At 52.3% G+C, this 6,016-nt stretch overlaps 1 long non-coding RNA gene across 1 annotated transcript; it reads right to left on the bottom strand.

Annotated features, from left to right (window-relative positions):
• Positions 1-3,890: 3,890 nt before the first annotated feature.
• On the bottom strand, positions 3,891-5,684 carry LOC147960465 (uncharacterized). Its single transcript, XR_015611094.1, has 2 exons — positions 4,337-5,684; positions 3,891-4,249 (listed from the first exon to the last, which is right to left on the bottom strand). It is a non-coding gene; the product is annotated as an uncharacterized LOC147960465 (long non-coding RNA).
• Positions 5,685-6,016: the final 332 nt, after the last annotated feature.

Genomic DNA, 6,016 nt, shown 5'->3' with positions numbered 1-6,016 from the left:
CCCCCCCCTCGTTGCTATGCATCACATGATCTTGCGTGTGCGTAGGAATTTTTTTTGAAATTACTACGAAACCCAACACGAGCTACTCCCTAGAGAGCCCCCCTTGATAGTACGGCAATCGATCCTACAACCCGGTCTCCCAACTACCACTATGAGACCGGTAAAATAGAAAACCTATCAAGGGCAAACCTTTGCCTTGCACATAGTCCACTTGAGCTAGATGATGACGATCTTGACTTCCTCAAGTTGGACCACCTTTCTTGATTGTGTTGGTCGATGAAGACTAGTTGATTGCTTCCCCATACTCCACTATGGGTGAGCCACTCTTTGGCACATCTTCACAATTCCATTGCCACCACAATGGACAACAAGCTTCAAGCTTGATTGCTCCCCCATACTCCATTATGGGTGAGCCTCTCTTCGAGTTGCTCCACTTGAACTTGCACACTGCAAACTTGATGACGATCACCACTTGATGTCATCCTCCATGGGTTGTATGAGATCTTCCTCTTGACGCAAGACCATGGAAACATACCTAACCCCACAAAGAACTCTCACGTAGACCATGGGTTAGTACACAAAGCGTAATGGACAATGCTTACCATACCATGGGATCACTTGATCCCTCTCGGTACTTCTTCTACGCTTTGTGAGTTGATCAACTTGATTCACTCTTTACTTAGTCTTGATCAACATTGAATCTTTCCAACTCTCTTCATTTGGATGATGTCTTGAAGGTAAACATGAATGATCACACAATCTTCTTCTTCAAGACATGCATGCAATAAGCTCAACTCACACATGACCAATCTTTGGATAATTCCTTGAAAAGCACTTTGGCCATCTCAACTCACACATGACCAATCTTTGGATAATTCCTTGAAAAGCACTTTGGTCGTCTCATAAACTCCTTGAAACCAACACATGGACTTCAAGACAATCCTCTGGACAAATCCTTCAAATATAACTCAAGGCAACCGTTAGTCCATAGAGATTGTCATCAATTACCAAAACCACACATGGGGGCACCGCATGTCCTTTCAAGGAGCCTACCGACGAGCTGGACAAATGCAATACGGTGCCTACCCCTGCTACACATTTAGCGACGCTCGCCAGCTCGTACGCCCACTGCCGCCCCAAACGATCCCTCTCGAAGCGGCAGGATTGCTCGTAGATCTCCCGATTCCTCGCCTCTACGTAGGCGTGTGCTACGGCCACGGTTGCGGTAAGGCTCTTTGCATGCTCGACGAGGTGCCCCTCCTCCTCCCGCAGGAACTCGATGTAGCGTGCAAGGTCGCTGGCGCATGTGCAGGCCTCCACCTCGCCTCCCTCCTTCGGGCGGCGATGGCGGAGCGAGTGATGATCCCGGCGATAGACTGTGGGCTAGCGGCCACGGCGGCCGACGATGGGGTGGCGGCCATGACGGCAATCTCCTGCCTTTGGGCCGCGGTGGCGAAGCGAGCGATGGCCAGCAGTGGGGTGGCGGCCACGACGGCCACCTCCCGCCTTCGGGCCGCGGCGATGGCCCTGGCTTTCGACGGTGGTGTAGCGGCGACGGCGGCGGGCAACAGCTACCGACGGGCAGCGGCGGCGGAGCGTGTGGTGGGTGTTCCGCGCACACCCAACAGGGACACCACACACACTACACTACGCCGAGGACTGCGCCGCCGCCGCGGTGTAGCCTCCTAGCTGGAGCTGTCTTCTGATGACGGTGGAGTGGCTGAGCGACGACGACGGACCGATGCCATTGGCGATTGGGGGAGAAGCAAACGAGATAAGCTACAGGGAGGAAGGGGAAAATGCGACGCGGGACTCGCCGACCGTGAGGGTTTATATAGCAGGCCAGTAAGCATTGGGATTTTGGGGGATTTCACCGAGTCGGGCGGGAAGCTTGCGCAGGAACCTGTGAGGTTGCGCTGGAACGGGCTCACCGATGATTCGTTGGCGCCACTTCGAGCCACCGTTTGGCTAAAAGAACGCCCCCGCGTGCTGCGCAAGCTTGTGCTGTAAGCCGTCTGCGGCAGCGGGGTGACAAGACGTGCGAGAGAAGGACGAAAGGACACGTACACATACAGTTAATACAAAAAGAACATTTGCGATTTAATTACCTACTATACCCCATCCTGGTTTATAAGTAGGATTTAACTAATAAAATACGAATGCATGTCGCCAAAGATTATATAGTTGGATTCGTATTTGAACATAGTTTCCAGTTATACAATTTTTGTACCATGCATTAACACTTTTTTGGTTAAATTTAAGGTTATATACCAGCAAGCGTTTGCCCACAACACACACGGCTTATTCCATCACAAACAGCTCAGATGGATCAACTGTATGCCACGTATCGCACATGCAACTCTAACCTGATTCGTTCTTGATGTCTTCGACATCACTCGCACAGTTTGTCTTATTTGCCATGTATCACTGTGCCGGCCTCTGCTCGCGTCCCTCGGCAAGCTCTGCTCGCCGTTTGGTGGCGCGGCACGCTCTGCTTGCGTTCGTCGGCGCGCTCGGCTTGTGGACATCTTTTCCTTGCGTGTTCAACTGCTATATAGAGACTAGTGAACTTCGCGTCGGAAAAAATTGCGCGTAGTGTTTTTTCGGTACTGTTTTCGCTTTAATTTTTAACCGTTTATCGGATCGAGGCATGTAATATACCATTGGAAAGCTACGTATTAGGCGCAACTTCGCCATGTTGAACACTTTTCGAGATTCCCCGCGGTTTAAGAGTAGTTTCAAAAACGGTGCGGCCCACATAGAGTGGCAGCGAGCGTTTTTTCACGTTTTTTTCTAAACCGCTCGTCGGAATGAGGCAAATGATACACCGTTGGAGAGATATCGTCGAGGCGCATCTTTTACATATCTATTATTTTCTCTAATTCGTTACGGTTTAAGAGCAGTTTCAAATTTACTAAATAGCGAAATTCTGTTTTTCAATTTTTTTCAAATTTTCGGTAATGTTTTCGCTCTAGTTTTCTAACCGTTTGTCGAAACGAGGTGTGCAATATACCATTGAAAAGCTATGGACGAGGCGCAACTTTCATATGTTGAAATGTTTTTGAGATTCATTACGGTTTTAAGTTAATTTTGAAAATCGTGCGGCAGACGACGAGTGGCAGCGGTCGTTTTTCGTGAATTTTTTACAAACCGCTGGTCAGAATGATTCAAACGATACGCCGTTGGAAAGATATCGACGAGACGCAACTTTTTCATGTAGAACACTCTCTCTAATTCTTTACGGTTTAAGAGAAATTTTGAATTTACCGAAATGCGGACACTGTGTTTTTCGCGACACCCAAATCGACGTGGGTACTTCATCCGACTGAAAACCGCACTGCATAGGACAGAAAAACCGCACCGCATCATACGGGTAAGAGAACTGCATGGTTTCTTTTATTCAAACGTAATTTGTTCAAGGACGAGAAAATAGAGTGCACTTTACATCGGGTGTAAATGAACCACAACACTACCAAGAAGTAAACCACATTACCTTTTTCCGCTTTCGTAACAATTTTTTTTTGCACTTACGGGATGAACACCATCATACAGCCGACCGCACTGCTTCAGAATGAAAACCGCACTGCATCGGATGGGCAAGCGAGCTGCATGGTTCTTGTACTCTTTTTTCTATTTTATTTTTATAAATAAGTTCTTTTTTATGAACGAGAGTGGACCGCAGAGATAAGGCCAAGTGAACCACATCAAGAGAAAAAGTGAAATGCAAAATGAGTCTAAGTGAAACGCTGAACCATATCATTTTTTGTCCTTTTTTTAAACTTTTTTACAAATGCATATGAGCTGCATGGTGAGAGCTAGTGAGGTTCATCTTTTGGACCACAGAGAACTCCATTTGTTTTGGTTGAAGAAAGTGAACCTCAAGGTAGAAATAGAGGGACCGAACTTCTTGCAATGTTATTTTTGTTCTGGAGCTGCATTTCTTTGAATGTTATTTTCTTCAAAACAAAAAGAACTGCATAGGACAGAGGTGCGAACCTCTAATAAAATAAAATAAAAATCTCTGTGACAGGACAAACTGAGCCGCATTTTTTCACTTATAACGAACTAAAAAAAGTATGACGCCTTCCACCCCTAGTGCAGTATACTTGTCTCTTGCCGCCGACATACAACACCGATGTTTCCGCACTGCACGAACACACATGCCGCACTGCACGGGAACGTGCGAGCCGAACCGCTCGCCAAAGAGCACTGCACAGAAGCTGCTCGAGTGTCTCGGTGGTTTAAACACCTGCAGTGCACGAACGCGGCTTCTATGAACTTTTCCATTTTGTTTTGTGCTTGCCGAGTCGATCTTGTAGAGGAGATGAGCTCTTACCTAGGTGGCGGACCTGCAGCTCGTCAGGTCAGGCCGTCAGGATGAACATGCATACATCCCCACCGGCACAAAAAGCAATACGCACTGTAAAAATGCACATGGAAACCGCATGCTGGACTGAAGCGCACTGCGCGAGCTGCAACCTCACCGGCGGCAGCAGGACGCGGGACGTCCGCCCACACCCCAGGGCACAGAGGGGGGGGGGGGGGGGGGACGATGAAGGAGCTCGGTGTGGAGGTGTACAGTAGGACTGCCTGTGTGCACTGCAAAATCGAAGACAGAGAGCTGTCGCACGCGTCTTCAGAACTCAAAGAGCAGATGCGCACTGCACCCGAGCGCCATCTTCGTGGTGTTGCCACGGGGTAGGGGGTGGAAAAGGGGGGCAGAGGCCAACCACCTTCCCCAGGACGGAGACCGCCGGATCTCCTCGTGCCGGCTTCTGCAACTTCACCGGAGGAGCACTACATCGCTGCCGTCGGCTAGACGGGGAGGTTCGGGCGTGGCGCTGGCCGGCGCCGGAGGGAGGAGGGCGGTGGGGAAGGCAGGGGTTCGGTGCCTTCCGCAACGGCCTGGATCCGGCGTGCGAGGTGGAGGGCGGCGCGGGGTCGTGGTCGGGGATCGCTGGATCCGAAGGTGGTCGGCAGCGGGATCCCGTGGCGTGGGATCCTACGGCGTGGTGGCGGTGCGTGGCCGGGGCGGCTAGGGTCTTGTGCTCCGGCGGCGCTGCAAGAAGGTGGGGGTGGGCAGGGGCGGCCGGATCTGGCGGCTGTGGGTGGTCGCCGGCGCTGTGGAAGGAGGCAGAGGGTGTGGGTTGGAGTCGGGGTGGGGGAAGAAAGTGCGGGTGGGTCGTGGGTGTTCTGGCGGCGTCAGTGCCAGGAAGAAGGTGGGGAGCGGGGTTTCCGGCGGCACATGGGCCCGGGCAGGGAAAAATGTGGGCGAGCGGGGGTTCTGGTGGCGCGGCGCCCCGGCGGGGAAGAAGGTGGGGGAGCGAGGCTTCTGGTGGCGCGATGCCCCGGTGGGGAAGAAGGTGGGGGAGCAGGGGTTCGGGAGGGAAGAAGCCAAGAAGGCGGGGTTCGGGGGCACGGGATGGGGGTGGATATTAGCAGAATAAGCCGACTGTTATTAGAATAAGACTCTAAAGAGTGTTATTAGAATAGACCCACTCTATATATATAGGACAACACTATTTTAATTCCAGGATTAGAATAGTTATTTGAATCACAATCAGTGCTATATAGGAGGCGACGGATGCTCCCGACGTCCCGAATTGCTACCGTGGACGAAAAAAAAGGAAAAAAACAATCTCCACCCACCCCTGACCACTCACCCCACGATCCCCTCCCCTCCCCGATCCCATCTCCTCTCTCCTACAATCTGCATCACGCCGCCACCATCGCCTCCCTCCTTGGCCGGCTCGGCCACCGCCGCCTCCCTCCCTTGCTGGTGCGGCCACCGCCTTCCTCCCCCCGCGTAGCCACCGCCGCCTCCTTCCTCGGCCCGCGAAGCCACCACCGCCTCCCTCCCCGGCCACCCCCGCATGCCCTGCACCGAGCCACCTCCCCAGATCCCTGATCCCCATGCCGGCGCACGCCCTTCACAGAGAACCCCGCCGCCGCGCCCCCATCCTCACCTCCAAGCGCCTCCCATGTCCTGCCCCACCTCAAATCACCGGATCCCGTC

This window comes from Triticum urartu, chromosome 7A (assembly GCF_056163025.1).
Source record: "Triticum urartu cultivar PI428250 chromosome 7A, HENAU_Tu73, whole genome shotgun sequence".
Classification (NCBI taxonomy): Eukaryota; Viridiplantae; Streptophyta; class Magnoliopsida; order Poales; family Poaceae; genus Triticum; species Triticum urartu.
Note: the sequence above shows the minus strand (reverse complement) of the source record. Positions and strands in the feature narration are given on the sequence as shown.